The 24,641-nt window shown below is 33.6% G+C and overlaps 1 long non-coding RNA gene across 1 annotated transcript; it reads left to right on the top strand.

The window, feature by feature from the left end:
• The first annotated feature begins 319 nt into the window (after positions 1-319).
• On the top strand, positions 320-24,298 carry LOC122216996. Its single transcript, XR_006201237.1, has 2 exons — positions 320-567; positions 24,122-24,298. It is a non-coding gene; the product is annotated as an uncharacterized LOC122216996 (long non-coding RNA).
• Positions 24,299-24,641: the final 343 nt, after the last annotated feature.

Here is a 24,641-nt window from a genome sequence, read left to right as displayed (position 1 = left end):
TTTTTTTTTTTTTTCCTTTAAAAAAAGAAAGGTTTAAGGCCGCCCTGCTGGCCAGGGCGGGTGCAGTGTGGAGTTCTCCAGGAAGGAAACAGGGGTACAGTTGAAGACCACAGGGTGCGCTACTTGGCTTCGGGTATATGGGAGTAGTGAGTGCGGGTCCTGAATGAGAGGCAGGAGAGTGCCGGCTGGAAGACCTGAAAGTCAGGGGCAGCTCAGACTATGACGCGATCAGGCTGCCACCACGCTCTTCCCAAGAAGCTATACCGCGAAGTCAGATCTCGCGGGATCTTGGGAGTTCTGTGAGCGCCAATAGGGACTCCGGGGTGCGAAGCCCCTGAGAGCCCTCTCCCGAAACTTCTCCGTGAGGAGTCTGGTTCACACCACCTATCAAGCCAACCTCAATCCCTCTCTACCCCACGCAGCACTAAGTCAAAACGTAGCCAGTGCCTGTACCCAGGGGCATCAGCCGTGGTGTGCAAAACCTCTGTCCCAAAGGCCATGCCGGAACAAGACCTCTTGAGACTCACAACGAGGGAGTGAATGGCAGCGCCTACCAAATGTGCACAGGTATATATAGCCTTCCAGGAGACCCTGAACGCAAGATTAATTTCTGAGGGTGTATAAATAGCATCTACAAATCAGGCTAGGCAGTCTCTGAAGAGAGCAAACTGGTTCCAGTAGCAAGGATCGATGCAACGTTGGTTTCCCCTGGTGAGCTTTTCAATTTGACAATTCTAATATTATTAAGGTGAAAGCATTTTTTTTTTTTTTTTTTTTTTTTTTTTTTTTTTTTACCTGGAGTGGAGGTAAAAACCAATACTTGTAAGACTGAAGTTTGAGGTTGATAATGATAGGACAATTTATGTATCACAAGAAACCTGTTGAAGAAAATATGCTTTCAGAGTGGTGAAAGGAATAGTTATTGAATTTGCGTCATCAGCATCACATGAAAAATAACAAATTTGGGCATCAGTTAGATTTAGAGCAGAAATGATAATCTGAGAAAAAGACCAGAGTTTTGTTTTTTTCTTAGGTGAAGTAAGTAAGGCAGAATGAAATGAAGAATAATATGGTGGAGATATGTAAAAACACCCATCAGAGGCCAAATGGCCACAAAGAGGTATCAAAATACAGTAGTAACTGGAATAAATAGTAAATAAAAGGAAAAATCAAGTTGATTTAAAAATTGTGTTTTATCATTTTGCGTGGAAGCTGTTTTGTCCTACATCTGCTTCATCCAAGAATCTTTTTTTTTTCCAGCGTTATTGAGCTGTTATTGACATAACATTGTGTGAGTCTAAGAGGAATAATGTGAAGATTTGATAAGTGTGTATTGTGAAATGTTTACAATAGGTTATTTAATACCTCCACCTTGCATAATTACCATTTGTTGTTTATATGAAGACACCATTTAAGATTTACTTCCTTAGAAACTTTCATATATGCAATATAGTATTGTTAACTATGTTCACCTAGAATTTATTCCTTCTTTAAATTTGTACCCTTTGACCAACCTCTCTCCATTTACCAACCCCCTCCCCCCCAGTAACAACCAATCTCTCTGTTTCTATATAGTTCAGCTTTTTAGAATCCATGTATAAATGAGATCATACAGTATTTGTCCTTCTCGCTTTGACTTTACTTGGCATGAATGTCTCAAGATCTAATCTTGCTGTGGCAAATGGCTGGATATTTTTAATGGATAAATAATATTCCATTGTGTGTGTGTCACATTTTCCTTGTCCATTCATCTGTTGATGGACATTTATGTTGCTTCCATGTGTTTCATATTGTGAATAATTCTGTAATGAACATGGGTGTGCAGATATTTTAATGAGATAGTGATTTCATTGCTTTCAGATAAATGCCAGAAGTGTGTTTGCTGGATCGAATGGTAGTCTTATTTTAATTTTTTGAGAAACCTCCGTAAGTGTCCTATAATGGAAAGACATCAATAGTATAAGGATTCCCTTTCTCCACATCCTCACCAGCATTTGTCATCTCTTAAATTTACAATAATAACCACTCTATCAGATGTCAGGTGATGTCTCATTATGGTTTACATTTCTCTGATGCTTAATGATATTGAGAAGCTTTTCATATTCTTGTTGTTTCTTTTGGAAAATATCTATTCAGGTACTTTGCCTATTTTTAAATCAGATTGTATGTTTCAGTTGGTATTGATTTGCATAAGTTTTTAATATATTTTGGATATTTACCTTATCAAATATATAATTTGCAAATATGTTCTCACATTCTGTAGGTTCCATTTTAATTTCGCTGATGGATTCTTTTGCTACACAGAAGCATTTTTTTTTCTTAAGTTTGTTTACTTTGAGAGAGAGAGAGAGAGACAGACAGAAAGCAGGTGGGCTTGTGAGTAGGGCAAGGGCAGAGAGAGAGAGGGACAAAAAGAATCCCAAGCAGGCTCCACACTGCCAACACAAAGTACAACGTGGGGCTTGATCTCATGAACCAAGAGATCATGACCTGAGTTTACATCAAGAGCCCTACACTTAACTGACTAAGCCACCCAGGCACCCCAACTGCACAGAAGCTTTTTAGTTATGAAGTTTATTATTATTATTTTATTTATTTATTATTTATTTAGTTATGAAGTTTATTATTATTATTACTTGATTGTGATTTCAGTGTCATATCTAAAAACTCATGGTCAAGACCGATGTCAAGGAGCTTTTTCCCTTTGTTTTGTTTTGGCTTTTTGTTTTTCCTTAGGATTTTAACAGTTTTGCGTATGACCTATTAGTGTCTAATCCATTTCAAGATAATTTTTTATGACTGGTAGAAGATCGGATCAATTTTGCCTCTGAATATCCAGTTTTGTGAACACATTTGAGGAAGAGACTACTGTTTCCCCACTGAGTATTCTTAGACCCCTTGTCAAATATTACTTGATCATATATGCATGGGCTAATTTCTGGGCTCTCCATTTCATTGGTCTTTGTGTCAGTTTTTTTTATACTGATATCATACCATTTTGATTACTATGTCTTTGTAGTAAAGTTTGCAATTAGGAATTGTGATGTCTCCAGCTTTGTTCTTTTGTAAGATTGCGTTGGCTATTTGTGGCCTTCAGTGGTTCCATATGAATTTTAGGATTTTTTTCCCATTTCTCTGCAAACTAATCTTGGAATTTTCATGGAGATTGCATTGAATCTATACGTGAATCTATTATATACATTATGGATGATAGCAAATGCTAGTATGACACTTGCACAATAATATTTTGGGTTCCAGAGGGAGCAAACCACTAATTCTAACAATGTCAGTAATGTACATCCTGGGAAAAAAGAAAGTTATCTTTTTCTCTAAATTCTAAATAATTGCTATTATTTATGATATAACTTATATATGTAAATATGTGTTTAGACATAAATATATGGGTATACACACAAATATGTGTATTTATATGTGTATATCTAAATATATATATATATATATATACACATACGTGTATATTTAAGTATATATATATATACATACATATATTTTATATATATATACATATATATATAATATGAAAAGCTCAAATTAGTTAATCTCACTACTTCCATTAATCAGATTGTATTCTACATGGAAGTTAATTCAAAGAATTCCAACCCATGTGGTACTTCATATTTCTGTTTTACATAGTAGAGCCAAAATGAGCAATAATGGCACATTCATTATTTTGTGAAATACACTGTTTTGAAATTTTCTTCTTTTGTAACTTTTTTTTACCTTTGGAAGGGAAAATTATTCTTTTCAGTCACCTCATCATTAAAAAATTCTGCAAAATGTAGGAATACTTGTGAAAGTATTTTCCTAGACCAGATGTAGTACTTAGTATTCAGCTATGTTCATGATAAAGATATGTTTCGGACAACTCAACATTAGAAGTATCATCTGAAATATTTTTTTATTTTTTTAAGTTTAAATAAACTTTATTTTTGACATATATAGAGAGAAAGAGGGGCAAAGAGAGAGAGAGGGAGATAGAGAATCCCAAATAGGTTCTGTGCCATCAGTGCAGAGCCCAAAATGGGGCTCGGTCTCATGAACCACGAGATCATGACCAGAGCAAAGATCAGGAGTCAGACGCTTAACCAAACAAGCCACCCAGGTGCCCCTCATCTGATGCATTTTAAAATGCAGACATGAGAATATTAGAACCAATTGTGGTCTCTGCTATATGCAATTTTTCGCTTCTGAGAAATTTTTTCTGACATGGAATTTTAGATGAAGTGAATCAGACACAAATATTTGTCAATAGCCAGATTTAATCTTCAGTAATGCCCAGTGAAATGCAAATTTTAAATAGTTTATTGAATATTGATGTGCACAAATTGCCCAGAGTTAGCTATGTAACAATAGCATGTAAGGAAAGGACAATTTACATACATAAAAAAACAGAATTCATGGACTTATATTTTTAGGAAGGAAAAAATCAACTGTCAGTGTTTGAAAGCTTCAATTATTTACATTATGCACTGGATGCTTTTATTAAAGCAATTAATCAGATGAATGTCAAAGTTCACTCTAATCTTTATCTTTAATATTTATTTTGTAGATTAAAAAATCTTTGGAAGTCTTTAACTTAATAAATATAAATTTATGATAAATTTTCTGGTGAAGCTATATTAGTAGAAAATTTTCAATTTAGAAGATATTTGAAAACTGTTAGAAATAGTCCCAAAGAAAAATAAACATGGGGAGTATTACAATTTTAGAAATTTATTATCAAATGAAACTTTTACAAACACAAACTTATTCTCATGTTTGAGACTTTCCCTGATTATTTTTGTACCTGCTGCTTTATTTGGGAGAAATCTTTGAGAAATAAAATTTATGAAACCTGTTTGTCAATCAATTATGAGAGAAGATACATTGATTACTCTGACTCTACTGTCTACTGAACATGCATGTGCAAATAAAACTAATTTTGAGAATTCCACTGACAAATTTGCACGGGTTAAGTTATAAAAAGAAAAAAAGACCCAAAAATAAATAAAAACATTTAAAAAAAAATTTAAAAAAAAGGGGCGCCTGGGTGGCTCAGTCGGTTGAGCAGCCGACTTCAGCTCAGGTCATGATCTCGCGGTCCATGAGTTCGAGCCCCGCGTCAGGCTCTGTGCTGACGGCTCAGAGCCTGGAGCCCGTTTCAGATTCTATGTCTCCCTCTCTCTGACCCTCCCCAATTCATGCTCTGTCTCTCTGTGTCCCAAAAATAAATAAAAACATTAAAAAAAAATTAAAAAAAAAAAAAGAAAAAAGAAACTGTAATGTTGCTATGCATTACTGCAACAGACCATTGTAAAGGTATGTTTTCCACCCTTTCTGAAAAAGAATAGTGTTATTATTACCTCCTTTCCTATAACTATAATTTTCTTTTTGTCCATATTTATGTTTTCATAATCTCTACTGGCATTATTATGTATACAAACTTATGCATAAGAAGATTATCAGTACCTACATTTCTTTTCTGTACATCGTCATAATTGTAATTTTATAATTATTGCTAAAGATAATTTTGCTTTAGAGGTTAGGGTTGTGGGGCACCTGGGTGGCTCAGTTGGTTAAACATTTAACTCTTGGTTTCCACTGAGGTCATGATCTCAGGGTGTGTGAGTTTGAGCCCTGCGTTGGGCTCTATGCTGACAGTGTGGAGTCTGCTTGGGATATTCTGTCTCCCTCTCTCTCTGTCCCTACTCCACTCATGCTGTCTCTCTCTGTTAAAAATAAATAAATAATCATCTAAAAAAAAAAAAAAAAAAGAACATATCATAGAGGTTTGGTTTCTTTTTTTGCAACCATTTAGACTTCAAATATATTACATATGCCTCTGGTTGTAGGGCATTTTGTAGGTAATAAAAGCCTTGCTCTTGTTTATTTTCCCAGAGTTGAGGTTCATAAACAGGAAATTTGCCTAGATTATATAAAGAGGATGATTGTGACCTCAGAAAAATTTAGCACTTAGAACCAGCAATGCTCAGCTAGTCTTAGACATCTACAAAATTAATTTTTGGTCATTGAACTAGGAACATTTTGAATAGCTTGTAATCTCTTAGGATTCTATATTATTATATTTCATCTTGGGTTACACTATGTTTCAAATAATGAATTTTTTTCCAGCAGAATTTCAGTTTCTCTTCTGAGCCTTCCTTTCCCTTCTGAGGTAAAGCTATTAACAAAAGAATCAGTTGCAGAACTTGTTTTTTTTAAGAATACCAATAGGTTGTTTATACATTGTATTAAACAAGAGTCTAAGAGAATGTTAAGGTCATATATCTTGATCAAGGATTTGATAGAATAAAATGGGGAAATGCTACAGACATTTCAGTCCAAGAATATTGTTGATTATCCTATGAGAAAGCAAACAAATACTGATTGTGTGTATTTAAGTGAAAAACAAGGAAAAACAAAAGTCTACCGGTCCACCAAAAATGAATGGCTACAAGAACAGAATTTTTGTCTTAGGTCACCAGGAAGTGTAAGCTCTTAAGTTTGTTTATAGCTCAGAAATCTGAGAAGCTTTTTGACAGGCCACGTAGGAGTATTCAAGATCTAATGAAAAAATTATGTTGCTTTTTTTATGAAATCTTCCACAACAGGTCCAGTCCTTTGTGTTTGGATCCAGTTGATGTACAAATGATTAATGTATGGAAGTATCCTCGACTATTTCCTGAAAGAACCTGTGAAGAGCTTTGAATTCACTGCCCTATTTCCATAAAAGTTTTCTTTCTATTAAGTTTTCTGGAGTGGTGTCACAGAGAAGGAGCATATGTTGGCTAGAGAGAGGGCCAGGAGTTATAGTTACAGGCTTTTTAAGGGATTAGCCACAGGGGCATTTTAAATCTCTACCACCTGAAGTATTCTTGTGACTCAAAAAAGTGGTACAAACAATGGTAGGAAAATCATTGTTTCAGGAGAATCAATGGACATTAGGTACCACAGTCCTGCTTAGAATGAATTCATATTCCCTCAGGTTTAGGAGCTTCTATTACTTTTTCTACCCAGTGAAGACACATAAAATAAATTTTCACTGGCAATTTATTAATAATGTCAGCAAGTTTTCCTGTGAAAAATACTTAGTTGTTTTTGTTACTGTTGTTGCCCATTAAGGGAAGAGCAGATTTATTAAGCTGCTTAATTTTTAAGGCCATTATTTTATTTTGAGCTGTATTTAAAAAGCATTTTTTTTAATCTAAAGTCTCTTAATACTGTTTAGCCAAATGCTGAAATTCACGTAGTGAAGCAATCTGCCAGCCTATCATTTGTTTACATACGACAACTGCAATTTCTGTTATTAAGCCACTGACAAAAGAGTAGAAAGAGCTCTGAAAACATCCACATCACAGGCTTCCCTAAAGACTCTCTCAAGATTATCATTAATTCTACAGGTTTGCCCTTTTGCCATTTGCAAGACTGGATTAATATCCAATCTATTCTAACAGGAAAGTCATGCAGTATAGTTCCTTAAAGTTCTTCTATCAGATATGCTCTGAGATATACTAATTAACTAAAATTTACTTAATTATCTTCAAGTATTGTCAGTTGTTGGCTGTTTTAGGTTGAGGGGCCTTTTTGGCCATGTTAAGTATGTCAGTTGAAACCTGTTGGAAACACTACCTGATAAAGACCTGGGACCAAAGACCATGAGGTCTTTGAAACATGTCTGTAATTACATAAATTTGAATGATTACCTGACTGCAATAAAGAAGAACACACCAGAGGAAATGTGGAACATCTTGGTAAGAATGGATTGGGGGCAGGACAATTGACTGCTTATCTTAATAAATTTTGTTTCCCAACTAAGAAGAGCTAAAGTAGAATAAGTGTTTTCATTGGAAAAGATACAGTAGTCAATCATGTTAGAAGAAAGAGGGAGATGTTTGGTTATTTTGTGGCTGCATGATGTGGGTGCAGCTGTCCATATTCGGACATGATCAAGGTATTGTCTTGTTTTTGTCTTGCTTTAACAAGATAATGGAGTGATATTGTCTGACATTATTGATATTCTCAAAATTTGTTTTCTGTTCTGTAGAGAGTGTAACTGTTAGCTTAACTGTTAAAGTTAGCTTAACTGTCTGCTAAATGGAAGACGTTCTTTTTTCGAATCTCACCACAGATACCTGCTAGTGAAAACACTGCTTGTAATTCCATTTTACAGATGTTATTACATCCATTTTCTCTATGATTATTAACAACTGCCCCTGTCCTCTGCCAGTTTGGGCTTGCAATATTCTCACTGATGTCATGGAACTGACATGTGGAGTATCCCGCACAGTAATACCTTTCATAAATTTTAACTCCCTTCGTAGTTGTCAAAATGCAGAAACTTATGATTCACTCAGTAATTAATTTACTAATGACTCGGCAAAGGGTGTGTTTTCGATCTCCCCCCCCAAAGGGTTGGATTAGGAGTGACTGAAACATTTCCTGCATTCCTGAACCTTGGACTTTAATATAGCATAAGCCAGGATATCTCATTGATTCTTGGCCACTTTTGAGTCCAGATAATAATTAGCCAAACTAGCAGATTATCTAACATTTCCTTCTGTGTGAGCCAATATGTTAAATCCAGAAACACATGTCAGTATATGTATCCCAACATAAGATTATATTTTGTCCTTCTTTGTCTAATATTCTTAGAAATCATTTCAATACAGGCTCCCACAGACTCCTGTTGATACATATTAATAAATTACATAAGTATTTCTATGTAGAGGCTATTTACTTCCAGCATTGGCCTTGAATCTCTGTTTTATGTTGTGATCTTCTGCTATCTTTGAGACTTTGTTACAAGGATAGGAACAATGCCAATGGTAGATTTGTATTGTTATGAGTATCTGAATCCCTTGAGGGAACTTCCCTTGGGAAAGGGGAAAAAAAAAAAAAAAAAAAACACTTCACGAAGCAGAAAGCTAAATTGTTCAGAAGAGGTATGATGGGTTACCACATGGATAAGGCAGATTAAAAATGGTTCAAAGTTCTTATCCTAATATATGTAAATCCAAATATCCCTGTACCAATTTTCCTTTATTACTAGGGTATTCATCTTAGAGTGAAATGCTTAGAGTTGTTTTAACACTTTTACTGCACAGCATTTAAATAAAGCCCTAGATTTGAGCCTTTGACTATGAGAGGCAAGGGACTCATGAAAATATGTCATTGAAAGTTTCTCGTTTTTCTTTTGTGTTTTAGAGTAAGAAATTTACAGCGTGTAATTTATCTTTTTCTCAGATACATTAATTGTTACAATGAAAAGAAGTCATCTGATAATATAACCTGTATAATCTGTTTCCCACATAACAATTAAGTGTCACAGGTCCTTAACTACCAAAGGTTTTTTCTTCCATTTATACTTTATTCCATACCACTACTGTTGGTAATTTTAAACAGTGTGATGCTACTCTATACAATAGATTCTTAATGTCTGCTTCCTCCTGGGAAGTAAAATATCTCAGTACATCTCCGTATTGAGTATGGTGTGAGAACGTGGTCCAGTTTCATTCTTTTGCATCTCGCTGTCCAGTATTCCCCACACCATTTGTTGAAGAGACTGTCTTTTTCCCATTGGATATTATTTCCTACTTTGTTGAAAATAATGTACAATATAGTGGGTTCATTTCTGGATTTTCTTATTTTCTTCCTTTGACCTTATGTGTCTGTTTTTGTCCCAGTATCACACTGTTTTGATTAGTACAGCTTTGTAATATAACCTGAAGTCTGGAATTGTGATGCCTGCAGATTTACTTTTCTTTTTCAAGAAACCCTGTTTTGGTTATTCAGGGTCTTTTGTGGTTCCATGCAAATTTTAAGATTGTTTGTTCTAGCTCTGTGAAAAATCTGGGTGGTATTTTGACAGATTGCTTTGGGTAGTATAGAGATTTTAATAACATTTGTTCTTCTAATTCATGAGCAAGGAGTGTATTTCCATGTCTTTGTGTCCCTTTTAATTTCTTTCCTTAGTTTTTTTGTTTGTTTTTGTTTTGTTTTGTTTTGTTTTTATAGTTTTCAGAATATAGATCTTTCACCTCTTTGGCTAGGTTTAGTCCTAGGTCGCTTACTGTTTTGAGTGCACTTGTAAATGGGATTAATTCCTTAATTTATCTTTCTGACACTTCATCATTGGGGTATAGAAATGCAACAGATTTCTGTATGTTGATTTTGCATCCTACAAGTCTGCTGAATCTGTGTATCAGGTCTAGCAATTTTTTGGTGGGGTCTTTCAGGTTTTCTATATAGAGTATCATGTCATATTCAAATAGTGGAACTTTTACTTTTTTCTTGCTGATTGAGATGACTTTTCTTCTTTTTGCTGTCTGATTGCTGTGGCTAGGCCTTCCAGTACTGTGTTGAATAAAAGTGTTGAGAGTGGACATCCTTGTCTGGTTGCTGTTTGTAGAGGAAAAGCTCTCAGTTTTTCCCCATTAAGGATCATGTGAGCTGTAGGTTTTTCATATATGGCCTTTATTACATTGAGGTATGTTCCCTTCAAACCTTGTTTGTTGAGGGTTTTTATCGTGATTGGGTGTTGTATTTTTTTCTAATGCTTTTTCTGTGTATATTGAAATGATCATACAGGGCTGCCTGGGTGGCTCAGTCAGTTAAGTGTCCAACTTCAGCTCAGGTTATGATCTCACAATGAATGATTTCCAGTCCCACATCAGGCTCTGTGCTGACAAGCTCAGAGCCTGAAGCCTGCTTCAGATTCAGTGTCTCCCTCTCTCTCTGCCCCTCCCCCACTCATGCTCTGTCTCTCTCTTTCTCTCAAAAACAAACATTAAAATAATTAAAAATAATGAAATTATTGTGTGGCTCTTATCCTTTCTGTTATTATTATGTTGTATAATGTTGTTTGTGAATATTGCACTACCCTTGCATCCCAGGAAGAAATCCCACTTGATCATGGTGAATGATTTTTTTCGTTTATTGTTGGGTTCAGTTTGCTAGTATGTTGTTGAGGACTTTTGCATCTAAGTTCATCAGAGATATTGGCCTGTAGTTTTCTTTTTTTATGGTGTCTTTATCTGTTTTTGGTATTATGGTAGTGAGGGCCTCATAGAATGAATTTGGAAGTTTTCCTTCCTTTTCTATTTTTTGGAATAGTTTGAGAAGAATGGGCATTAACTCTTCTTTAAATATTTGGTAGAATTCACCTGTGGATCCACTGGTCCTGGACTTTTGTTTGTTGTGAGTTTTGATTAGTGATTCAGTTTCTTTGCGGGTAGTTCATTGGTTCAATTTTTCTATTTCTTCCTGTTTCAGTTTTGGTAATTTAAATGTTTCTAGGAATTTATCTATTTCTTCTAGGTTGTTCAATTTGTTGGCACATAGTTTTTCACAATATTCTCTTATAATTGTAATTCTGTTGATTGTTATTTTGTCTCTCATTTGTGATTTATTTGAGTCCTTTCTCTTTTTCTTCTAGATGAGTATGTGTAGAGTATCAATTTTACTGATTTTTCAAAGAACTACTTCCTTATCTACTTGTTTCTTTGATCTGTTCTTTTTTTTTTTTTTTTTTTTTTTTTTTTTTTTTTTTTTTTTAGTTTCCCTCAGCATGGAAATCTTCCATTTAACTGTGCTTAAATCTTTTATGTTTAATTCAGTTATTGATTTGGTTGGCTTTTAGTCTTTTTTTTTTTTTTTTTTTGCTATTATTTTTGCTATTTTGCTACTTGCTTTCTGTTTGCCCGACTGCTTTTTTTTTTTTCTTTTCTCGCCTATCTCCATGTCCATTTTAGATTTTTTAAATATCACGTCTCTTTCATTCTTGGCTTACTAGCTATGTTTCATTGTTTTTTATGGGTCACTCTAAGGCTTAAAATATTTATATTTAACTTAACATATCTTCCTTATATAAGTATTCTTTGGCTCTTACTTCTCATCCTTGTAATGTTGTTTAATAATTTTAGTTCTGCATGTATTTTAAATGATACAATGCATCGCCATTATTTCTACTTTAAAGAATTATCTTTTGAAGAAATCTTTTGAAAAAGTTCTGTTTATTCACATGTTTACTAATTTGGTTAGTCTTCTTTTCAGTGTGAAGTTCTGAGTTTCTACTTACTATGATTTAATTCATCTTGAAAAACTTTATTTAGTATTTATATATTGTACGTTAGCTGGCGACAAATTGTCTAAATGCTTTGCTGGAAATAGTATTTAATTTTCCTCATTTTATGCAAAATATTTTTGCTGGTTCCATAATTCTAAATTATAGAATTGCCCCATGTGGCCTTACCTAGCACCTTACAGATGATTTTTCTTGTCTGTGTCTTGCATTCATTCCAACAAGAAGAATTTGAACGTATCAATCTTTGTTTCCTAGTATTTAATGGAGTCTTACTGAATGTTTTCATTATTCAGTGAGATGTCTCTGGTCTGTGCAGAGAAAACATGAATGTCTTCTAGCCCTGTGTAAACTCTGGAAATGATTAAGCTTATTACTTCCTGACATTTATTTTCTCAGTCGGTTAGAGTTTTACCTTCTGCATAGATAGTTTAATGTTTAGCAGTTTCCTTCTGGAGCTCTTCTTCATATAGTTTCCTCCACAAATGAAACTCTGCCCTGCAAATGCCAGCTTTCCCCTTTCTAAATTAGACCCCTTGTCTTCTCAACTCAGACCCTGGCACAGACTGTCTAGATTTCTTCTCATGTGCTACAATCCTGAGATAGAGAGAATGGGCTATTTTAAGGCTCACATCATTTAATTACAAAATCAGTTCCATTGTTTTCTAGTTTTTGAAAGAAAACTCTCTAGAATTTAGGAATGAAGAATGTATCAATCTAGAAATTTAGAAAACAAAATTTAGAATTAGAATTTAGAAAACAGACTACTGACTTTTAAATTACTCAGAAAAAAAAGTGAAGACACTTGAACAGAGTGAAAAAAAAAAAAGAAAGAAAGAAAGAAAGAAAGAAAGAAAGAAAGAAAGAAAGAAAGAAAGAAAGAGAAAGAAAGTATTATGGAGATATGTTAGGTAGATAATACAAGTATTATGTTATTTTCTGATGTTTGCAGAATTAGCAAACTTTTTAAAACTTAAAATTTGGTATGAGTTATTTTCCCATGCTAATTAAATATTTACTTTGCTTCTATTTTATAACCATGATATTGTATTATTTTACTTAAAATAATGCCATTAAATTATATAATGTTCAATCCCACAAACCTAGACTTACATTAGAGTGAGATGTATACTGTTACCTGCGGAAAGGTACCAGAGAGTAACCCTGCAGGCAATGAAAGCCAGGTAAAGAGGGCAGTAAATACTCTGAACATGTCACCAGTAACTACAAAGTTAAATTTCAAGTTAATGTGTCCATAAAGTTCTGAAATTTCTATCCCTCTTTTAGTGAAGTAAATTTTAAGCACACTTATTTTTTAAATATTGGTCATATTTGTCACAGAAACTATTTGTTCTGTGTATAAGTAAATTATATTATTTGATACAGCATGAGTTTGCTTGCATATTTTGAAAAGTTGTTATATTTCTCATTTGGACATAAGCACACAAAAGTTCTCAGCTTTTTTTTTTAATATTTTTAAACACTGGTTTAATTGATTTCTCTTTATCTTTCTTTATCTCTCATTTATCTACTTATCTTTTAATAAATATAGAAATAAAATATATTCAGGTTTTTTTTTTCGTCTGCTTCAAGGAATATAGTAAAGCAGCGACAGCAAATGTGAAAATAACAATAATCTCCAGTGTAAGCAAGATTAGTGGCAAGTAGTGAGGACGGTTGCTCTGGTCACCGTAACCATAAGAGAGTAAGGATCACCTTCTGAACCTTTTTTTTTTTTTTCTCTATAGAGTCCAGAAAGCTAGAGTTTTATGTTACATGGCTTAACTTTTAAATGTTAACTTATTGAACATTATCTATTCTAAGACCATTTTATTCAGTGCATTTAGTCTGAGAGGCTTTAGATTGTAACTCGGCTGTTCAAGGGTCCATGTTTGTATGTATTTCTCTTGCCATGGTTTTCTTAAATTGATGTTTAGTTTAAAGAATGCAATTGAAAAGAGATGCTCTGCTGCTAAATGATAACTATTTGTGCAACATAGTTCCAGAAATGTGCAAACTGTTATCCCCACATTGGTTATTCAATTAATGCTAGTATAACTACTACTTCAATAGCTGCTGAGATTTAAGTAGCATCAAGTAATTGTCAAAATCTAATGAACTCAGTTACAGTTGCCAGATCAAAATGATCGATAGTGTCTCATGTCTTCCTAATGTCAATGTGCTCCTATTGCCAACAAGCAGCCAAAATATCCCATCAAGATATAAAAAGAAAGTTCTGTTAATTATGCAGCAACAGTGTTGCTATATGTCACTGACCTTTTCACAATTTTTTTTTGTAAGTGTTTTATAAAGCATTTCTGCAGACATAAAATGTAAACAACAAAAGGTCATTGTTTTAGGCTGTTTTTCATAAACGATTAGGGAAAAGAGAGCTATCTTAGTTCTGCATTTTTGCAATCTTTTGCAAATTATATTTTTTCAGTACAACTTTCTTGGAAATTTTGTATTAAGTATAAAAGCTAATTAAATATGTGGCATAACAATCACTCAGTTTTCAAGCCCTTTGGACCAGCTACTAGGATAACATAAACCTTTGCTGGGTTTGCATGTTAAAAGAAATCTGCCTTTTATTTTTGATGTGAAGACTAGATTTTTTCAGAACAGAATTTTGCACTTTCACTTACTGGTTTAGTGAAATGTGGCTGAATAATTTTTAAGGAAGTTTATAAAAAGAAAGTGTTTTATTAATTTTACAGATGAGCTAATCATAAAGTATATGTTTCACATATGTGTAAACACATATTTCTATGTAAAATCCTTGATTCAATAAATTTTTATTGAATATCTGTCAAGTAAAACACTGTTCTTTGCACTGGAAATACTGTATTGAGGTGGGGGTGGGGGAGACAAAGTCCATGCTGTAATAAGAATCCATTCCAGTATTGAGAAAGAAAATTTATAAATATGTATATGTAATTTAAAATACATAAAGGCCCAAAGGTTTAAAGAAAAGAAAAGAAATTTCAGATGGAGTGGGCAGCAATCACAAATGCTCTGAGGTGAAGAGAAACACACCTGGAGTGTTCCAGAAACGACAAGGAGACTGATACAGTTACAGAGTGACAGAAATAATAGGGGCCAGATTATATGGAACCATGTAATTCATAGAATTTGACATCTATCCTGATATTCTAATTTGAGTTAAACCTTAACAAAGTCACTTGAATTGCTATGTCAAAAATGCATGAAAGGCATTCAGGGGTAGAACCACTGTAACAATGAGGAGACTATTACATAACACAGAAGTGTGATGAGAATGTGGCATTCTCCAGGATAGTGACAGATGGTCAAATTCTGGATATATGTACAAGGATAAGCCTGCAGGATTTAAATTAAGACATGAGAAACGTGAAATAGCCTGCTATACAGATATCTTGGGAAAGAGTGTTCTAAACAGAGAGGATTTCACCTGTCAGGGCCTTGAATGGGGACACACCTCGGAGTACAGGAACAGCAGTAAAGCAAAATGTCAGGAACAGAGTGAATGACTGAATGTTGGAAGCTTAGGGGATGAGGTCAGAGAAATAACAAAGGCCAGGTTAAGGAGGACAAAGTATGGTGCAGAGAGGAAGAAGACATGTAAGATAGCAACCAGGGCTTTGGTAACAAGAACTGTGTTGGTAAACTGAAGTGAGTAAGGCTACAGGTGGTTGCTGTTGGTTTGGAGGAGAGTATCAGCTTGGTGTAGCGAAGGCTGTTTGAAACGTGGAAGCTTCAAGTATGCCGTTAGGTATTCTGATATAAAGTTTTTATAGGGAAGAATTTGTCAGACAATATAAATAAGTGAGTTATCAGTATTTAAATGAGATCAGATAGAGAGTAAGATAGAAAGAGAAATGGTACCCAGACTGAACCCTGGGCTTTCCGTTATTTAGACACTGAGGAGATGAATAGAAGTGAGAAAAAGAAACTGAGAAGAGCTCAAAATAAGTGAAACCAGTAATTCCAGATTACTTCCTATTCCTACTGCTTTGATCAATTTTGAAACGATATGCTAGCCATATTATGTGTGTTGATGTGCTGCTTTCCATATGATTTCATAGTGTTTTAAGATATAAAAATATTTAATATTTAAACAATAAGTTTGTTCTAGTATTTTCCTGAAGTTTAAATAAAAAAAGTAATTCTAAAAATGTTGCCTGTAGATTTTGGAGAAAGTAGGGGGAAGTAGGGAATGCTGCAGTAAATACCTTTTTATATTCTCCTTGAATTTTGAAAAAGACAAATCCATTCAAAAATAAAACAAAAAAATTAGAGCCATGTTTACATTCTTAATGTTAACAATAGCTGATCTTCTAAGGCATGTTTTCCTGGTAGTTTTATATTAGAAATAAAACCCAATTCTACTCAAAACACATTATGAATTTAAGAGATAATCTACATAAAGTAGTGCAAATTGATTTCAAGTTTAAATGATTTCTCACGTTTTTCTAAACTATATATTTAGCATTTAAAGATTATATGTTTAGAGATGTTTTAGCAAACTGTTTTGATTCTCTATGAAGAAAGGTCCAATTATCTTTTCCAGTCATGTATTTTCTATTAGTTTTGACTTCTTTAAAGGGTGGGAGAAACACATTTTAAATACTTGGCCTTTTCTGTGTGAGGTGTTTTTAAAGGTAACAGACTTACGGTTTCTATTTTGCATGCTTTCCACATTTATAAGCTTACTGTTAACTATTTTGCTGTTTAAATGAAAGACTGTACTGACAATTAAATGGAGGCTCATGCATGCTTCACTGCCGTATCTTATTATCATCCATGTGAAAGGAAGCAGAATGCTGAAATTACTGGTTTTAGCCTGCATCTGCATTGCCTTATTATGCCTACCAAGGTGAAAATGTCAACTCTGAAGAATGTAATTATAGAACTTAAACTGCAATAGTGTCAAGGTTAAGTTCTTGCTTTACTGGTCTTAAAAGGAACGAGAACTTCTGGGTCTGGAAGTGCCTTTTGTTTATGAATTTAACCTCCCATTTTATCCCTTCTGCTAAGTTTCTCTTAGATAAGGTTTTCAACACAGGTGTTAATTCAGTATAGATTTTTAGATTTTTGTTCTATTTAATACATACTGTTTCCAGCAACCAGAAAGCATGTAACACATTTTCATATTTGGCTACTGCCATTTCAGGAGATAAAGTGTACAATGCATTTGAAGATGCTTTGGGGTAGAGCAACCCAGGTTTTTGCTAATAATTTTAATTTTAACATGTAAGTTATAGTCTAGGTTAGTAAATACTTTTGAAAGAAACAATTGCTAAATAGTAAATAAATGTCTGTAGTTGGCATTCAATTATATATTGGAAACTCAATTATGCCAATAAATTCTTTCACGTGGGGTCTTTTTTAGTAATTTAAAAACCCTAAAATTTTCACTATTATACCTGACTTGATTTTGCAACTGCAAGTTTAGAAATAATAATTTGCAGTTAAATATGAATTTAAGATATTGGAAATAATTCAAACTTTCTTAGTATTTAAGGGAAAAACATTATGACTTTTAAATATGTTTCTTAATAAGCATGTAATTTATTAAATATAACATATTTAATACATGCTCTTGGCCCATCACTGTGGAAAATACAAGGCTGATAGTCCCATTCAGATGTTATTACTTAAATGATGGGGGTAGACTTTAAATATATTGCAAAGACATACAGATGAAGAAGCATATGAATAATGTAAAACACAGTAAGGAATTCAAGGAAGGAAGACTGTACTTCTAGCCAGGAGGATCCATGAATGGTTATTAGATTAAGTGTCATTTAAAACTAGTGTTGCTTGATAGGTCATTCTGCACGTAGGAAATGGGAAGAATAAAGGTATAGTGGCTAGAAAATATATTAGAGACTTATTTATTGTATCCCTAGTCCTAACATAGGACAACATATGGAAAAAATGTTTGACCACAATACCTCGTTAAAAACAAATATGTAGATGGTATACGTTCGGGATGTATAAATGACAACGAGAAATGGATTTCTGGAACTAGCCAAAATATGGTCTAACAAAAAAAATTAATAACTGATTTATTTTTTATTTACCTTTCAATAGAACACATTTTTAAAAACTATTTTATTTTAAAATAAAAAATACTCAAAGATGAAAATGCAACTTCTTCAACTTTGAAATTTATATTTAAATGACAAGCATATTTACTAAAACGATAAATATTTTAAATATATTAATATATATTGTGCATAGTTTTATGTTGTATCCATATTCAATCATAAACACCCTCTGCCTTACAATTGAAATGCTGAGAGAAAAACAATGAATATAAACTTTTAATTTCAAAAATAGGAATTTGAAGTGAAACATTTCTGAGCCAGTATTATAGGTCAAGTTTTGTTAAAGAGAAATTGAGAAGTTTTCTTACTACATCTATACCTATACTTATTCCCAGAAGTATGCCTATATCTATATCATCTATATATCATTTATGTCATTTATAAGATAGAATATGATGTTGTAAAGGAGTATCTACCAGCTTAGAGAAAGCCAGAAAAACTATTCCAGCTGGTGAAAGGAGAGAGTGCTTTAGAGGGAAAAGAATGGAGGCAGATGCTGTCTGGGCCCCTTATAATGTGGAATATGTATGTTCATAAAGCTAGACGTGAGTTCGAGTATGTGTTGATCAGGAAAACAGCCGAAATCTGAATTCCATTAGCCAGAGACAATCTGCAGACAGAAAGGGCTTCTGTTCTGTTTCCTATTAAGCAATGTGCTGATCATTTTCCAGTTTGCTCTGAGACCCATTCTACTTCCTTCCTAGCCTTTCATCAGCAAAATTAAAAGTGTAGTTTTTCCCTGAACCCCATGAGTCCCACCTGTACCACCATCAACAGAATATAATGAAGGAAGTTCCTTTTTTTTACACTTCTCATTAAAATACAGGCAGGTTTTGGATATGAAGCAAGTATCACAATAAAGTGAATCAAATGATGTTTTTGGCTTCCCAATGCATATAAAAGTTATGTTTATACTATAATGTAGTTGATTAAATGTACAATAGCACTGTGTCTGAAAAACAGTGTGCATACCTTAATTGAAAATATTTTATTGCTAAAAAGTACTATCTGAGCTATCAGGAAATCATAATCTTTTAGCTGGTGAATGGTTTTGCCTTGATGTTGATCGTTGTGATCAGGGTTGTGGTTACTAAAGGTTAGGGTGGCGGTGGCAATTTCTTAAAAGAAGACAACAATGACGTTTGCCATGTTGATTAATTCTTGCTTTCACAAGTAATTTCTCTTACCATACGACAGTGTTGGATAGTATTTTACCCACAGTACAACTTCTTTCAAATTTGGGAGTCAATCCTCTCAAACCCTGCCGCTGCTTTATTAGGTAAGTTTATGTTTATTCTAAATCCTTTGCTGTCATTTCAATAATCTTCACAGCATCTTCACTGGTAGTAGATTCCATCTCAAGAAACTACATTCTTTAATCATTTCCATGAGAGGCAACCTCTTTTTCCATTAAGGTTTTATCATGAAGTTGTAGCAATTCAGTTACATTTTCAGGCCTTACTTCTAATTCTACTTCTCTTGCTATTTCCACCACATCTAAATCGGGAAGAGGGTTGGAGTCAGCTTCTCACAAACTCCTGTTAATGTTGATATCTTGACCTCTTTCCATGAATCATGAATGTTTTTCTTGTCATCTAGATTGGTGAATCCTTTCCAGGATATTTTTAATGTACTTTGACCAGATCCATCAGAGGAATCACTATCTATGGCAGCCTTACAAAATGTATTTCTTTAATGAGAAGTCTTGAAAGTTGAAATTACCTCTTGATCCATGGGCTTCAGAATGGATGTTGTGTTAGCAGGCATGAAAACAGCATTAATCTTGTTGTACATCTCCATCAGAGCTCTTGGTTGGAAACCAGTTCAATGCATAACATCCTCTTATTTCCACGTACAAGAATGTCTCTAGTATAAGTGCCCCTCACCTTGGGTCCACAACTCAATAATTTTTCCCCATAAAGGAGGAATGAGATACCAGCTTGGTGAGCAATAGACTTGGACCCATGTCTGTCATTGGATCTCTTCCACTTAAAAGCCACACATCTTGTGATTTTATTTATTTCTTTATTTATTTGATTCCTTCTTACCCTTGGGCTAGGAGAAAGAAACTGCATGTTCCAACTTCCAGCAGATGGCAGCTTCCAAGCCTGCTCAGAGAGAGAATAACAGGTAGAGAATAGTAACAGGCCCATTAGCCCCTCCTAAGCCATTGTTTTAAAATAATTTTATAAAAACAGCAGTTGTATTTGGCTTTCCTGTGTCTGGCATGTATCTATTAATTAGAATCACATTTCTGCAGAGAAAAACATTGCTCTTGGTCAGACCCTATAGTTTAATTCATTCTGATATTTCCTTTGAAAATGCAGTTTAAGATCCAAACATTTGTCTCATTCATTTGCAGCTCCCCTTCTTTTATTCATCAATTCGTGAAAAATTAGTCTGCATGCCATATGTGATCTATGTACAATAATTTGGACTATTATAAATTCTGAGTTTATAAGACAAGAGACATTATATTTCAGTAATAACAATTATTTGCAACTATAGCATGGTTAATAGAAAAATGCATTAATGCATATATCAGTAGTAATTTTAATTGCTTTATTTTATGACCTATTTTCTGCTTTTATTTATTTTTTAATTTTTAAAAAAATATTTATTTATTTTTGAGACACAGAAAAAGAGCGGGGGAGGGGCAGAGAGAGAGGGAGAAACAGACTCTGAAGCAGGCTCCAGGCTCTAAGCTGTCAGCACAGAGCCGAACATGGGACTCTAACTCACTAACTGTGAGATTATGACCTGAGTCAAAGTCGGACGCTTAAATGACTGAACCACCCAGGCGCCCTTATTTTCTGCTTTTATATGCCTTTAATAAAAACACAAAATGTTTTTTATTGCTTTTGTAATCTACAGATTATCATGCAATTTAGAGGAGAAAGTTCACTGACATTTATTTCTTCAAAATTGATGTTAATATCTCATGGGGCATACATTTGATAAAATATAATCTGAAAAAATTATCTGTCTTTTCATGTACTGTTGGAAAATTCAATGGCTACTTCTGTGACAATTGCAAAAATAAATGATATATTTCATAAAGATTTTTAATACTACCATTTATATGTATATATGTATACGTAAATCAATAATTAAGAATTCTTTAGAGTACTTAAGGTGGATAAATGCATAACCTTGTGTAAATTGAGAGCCAGTTGAAGTAGTTTCTAAAATCCCTTAGTGTTGCACTGTCCAGCAACATAGCCAATAGCTACATGTGGTTATTTAAATTAAAATGTATTAAAAATATTTAAAAAATTATTTCCTTAGTCACTCTAGCCATGTATAAAGCCACATGTTGTTAATATCCATCAACGAACAGAATAGTTTGTAAGACAGTTCATCATCACAGAAAGCTTTATTGGGCTGTACTTCCTTGAACTCTAAATAGTCTATGGATTTAATTGAATATTAATTCTTTAAATGATTTCTAATAAATAGGTTACTCATAAATGTCAGAGTTATTTCAGCATCCTTTTCTTACAATACCACACCTAATGGAACTCAGACTCTAGTGGGGGTTGTCACTTTAGAAAGCATATGCTATATTAGTTCTAAGATAATGAGGCATGGTAGCCATCATGCATCATGCAGTGCTGCTCTGAAGGTATGTAGAATTTAAGAAGATGTGTAAGTTTTCTCAGGGTATCATGACATAATGAATTTTGATTTCAGCCTATGCCCCAAAACACAAATGGCCTTTCCTTTCTATGAAACAGAATATCATTCTCTTTGATGAAGGATGATAGAAAATGCAGATCACAGCAAAGAAAATATAGATGTAACAAACATTTAGGTCACAGAGAACAGCTGGACAAACACAATTTTCTCCAAGTGTTAATGAGAATAATACGCCACCAGCTTCGTAAAGACCGTGTTTCAAGGGAGCAAAAGTCCATGCTTGCCGTTTACAAATGCAAAGATTACGAGCTATTCACATCTATATAACAAGACTCTAAAAGACATTGGCATCTGAGGGAAAAATGTAACTATTTACAGAGGATGCCAGATAGCACATAGAAAATGGAACCGAATTTAAAAAGAGCCAAGCGAAGAGGAATTTATACAGAAAATACACTGGCCATTATTATCTGACCCTTAATGGGAAAAACTAGAGGTTTATACAAAAAAAGTTTAATAAATCTGTTACATTATTTTAAGTCTTTGTATGTAGAAGCTGTGGGTTAATGCATAATTTGCATCTAGGTGATTTTGTTAAGATTCTTTTAATTAGTTATTCCCAATAACCTGTTTTGTTTATTTTAGAAAATGAGTTGACACATTGCCTTATGCAAGACACATTTCCTTCCCAGACAACTAGGGGGACCGAGCTATATTTGACCATTAAAAATAAAAAATTTCCTTTTTGAAAAGGAAACACGAATCCTTTTCTTTTGCTCTTTATAAAATGGCTATTGCATTGTGGAACACCATGATGTGTTATGCTATACAAGCGTTCTTATTGAATCTTATTGAAGAACTTGGATTTTGTAGTAATGAAGAACTCTGTTTGAATCTTGGCTGTGCTCTTCACTACTTGATTGACCTTTGAAAATGACTTAAATCCCTGAAACTTGATTTTCTCATCTGGAAAATAAGGATAATAATATCTCCTATCTAACTAACTTGTTATAATATTTGAATAAGGTAATGATTATATACAAAAATTGCTAAAATTAACACTCACGTGTTCCTTTTTTATTTAGACATATTATTTTGCAGTAATTATAACAATACATATTTTGTTGCATGATATAAATTATTTGAAGAAGGAACTATTCTGGGACTTTGAAAGGAGAGTGTTGTTACAGGTATTGGCTTGACCCACATTGACAGGTAAATCAGCTACTCCTTTACTCTCCCAAGGTCATTCCTTCCAGTTGTGCATTCTACTTGGTATTCAGGCTTCAAGCCATCCTTTGAAGTTGTAGATTTGTCTTATTCCTGATAGATCTTAAGCTTCTTTTAAACTGGAGTGAAGTTTGGGTAACATTTCTAATCACCGAAGAATTCTTTCTAAGGAGTGTGATTTTTTTGCCCCTAAATTTCATAGGCTTTGCATTATCTTATAAAGGAAGAAAAGAGATTTTAAAGATGTACTACGCATGTGACGCTTTACTTAAACTTTCAGACTTATGATCATTCTAAAAATGATGTTTTGGGAGGAAAATAAAATAAAACCATAGGTCTTATGATGATTTCTGATATTCCACAATAAAAAATCAATCACTTACATTTACTTTTTACACAAATAAAGACTGGCATTGGAATACTTTGTTTTGCATAGCATTAAAATGAACTTAGTTTCTCCTATAATCTTTGTGATCTCCTAGGAATCCTAAGAAAATCTTACCTCTACTTTTTCTTAGACCCCGGTTATATTAACCAGGAAACTCTTTGTAATATAATTAAAGGACAGAATTTTAAAGCATGAATAATTTTCGAGTATTTTGTATTTCAGCCATTTTTGAAGTATTATGTACTTCAATTTATGGAAGAGGATACCATAAACTTACCAGACATATTAAAACTATGTGCTAGAGCTAGGATTTGGACTTGGTTTAGGGGTGTGTGTGTGTGTGTGTGTGTGTGTGTGTGTCACTTTTTTTCTTTCACACACACATATCAAATGTGTGTGTATATATATATATATATATATATATATATATATACACACATGCTTTTATACTTAGTAATGTACAAAATATAAGTATATTCTGTAAATCAAAGCACATTAGTTCACAAAGACCTTCAATTTTTATGCCTTCATTTACCTCCTTTTAAATGTGCCCTTATTTTTATTTGTTTACATACAGCTTGTAGTTATGTTTATTCAAACCATTGATAGATGGTTAAGAGATTTCCAGTTGCTTGTAATTTCCAGTGATGACAACATAAATAACTTGAAAATATGTTATTTCATGTGTTGGAGGTGATTCTTCAGTACAGATTCCTAAGATTGAGATTTTATTTTGTTCCTCTGATAGAAGAGCCTTGTTCAGGAAACAAAACAAAACAATAACAACAAAAAATGTGGGGAAATGTATCTTAGCCAAAAGAAGTCCCACCTGTACCTTCTGCCAAATAAACTCTGATGGCCCTCCTTTGAGAATGGTTTCCTCTTCTGCATAAGACTACAGCCTCCAACTTCATGGAGGCTGTAGTCAGCATTCTCTGAATCATCTGAATAGGATTTGCTGACTCAAACATCCTTATCATTTATCCCTAAACATTAAATCCATGTAGGGAGAAAATCATTATTAGCCTGACAATGAAAAAATAACCAAAATGAAAATTCAGTATGTTCTGATACAAAATAAAAGGTATGTTTGCTTATTGACAAACTGATGATGAAGTATGGATATTTATATAAGCAGTAATGGCTGTATGGTTCAATAAAAACTAAACCTATCAACAATGAACATAATCCTCTTAAGTTGCTTAATAATAGC

This window comes from Panthera leo, chromosome B1, assembly GCF_018350215.1.
Source record: "Panthera leo isolate Ple1 chromosome B1, P.leo_Ple1_pat1.1, whole genome shotgun sequence".
In the NCBI taxonomy this organism is placed as follows: Eukaryota; Metazoa; Chordata; class Mammalia; order Carnivora; family Felidae; genus Panthera; species Panthera leo.
This window is presented reverse-complemented; position numbering and strand designations above follow the sequence as displayed.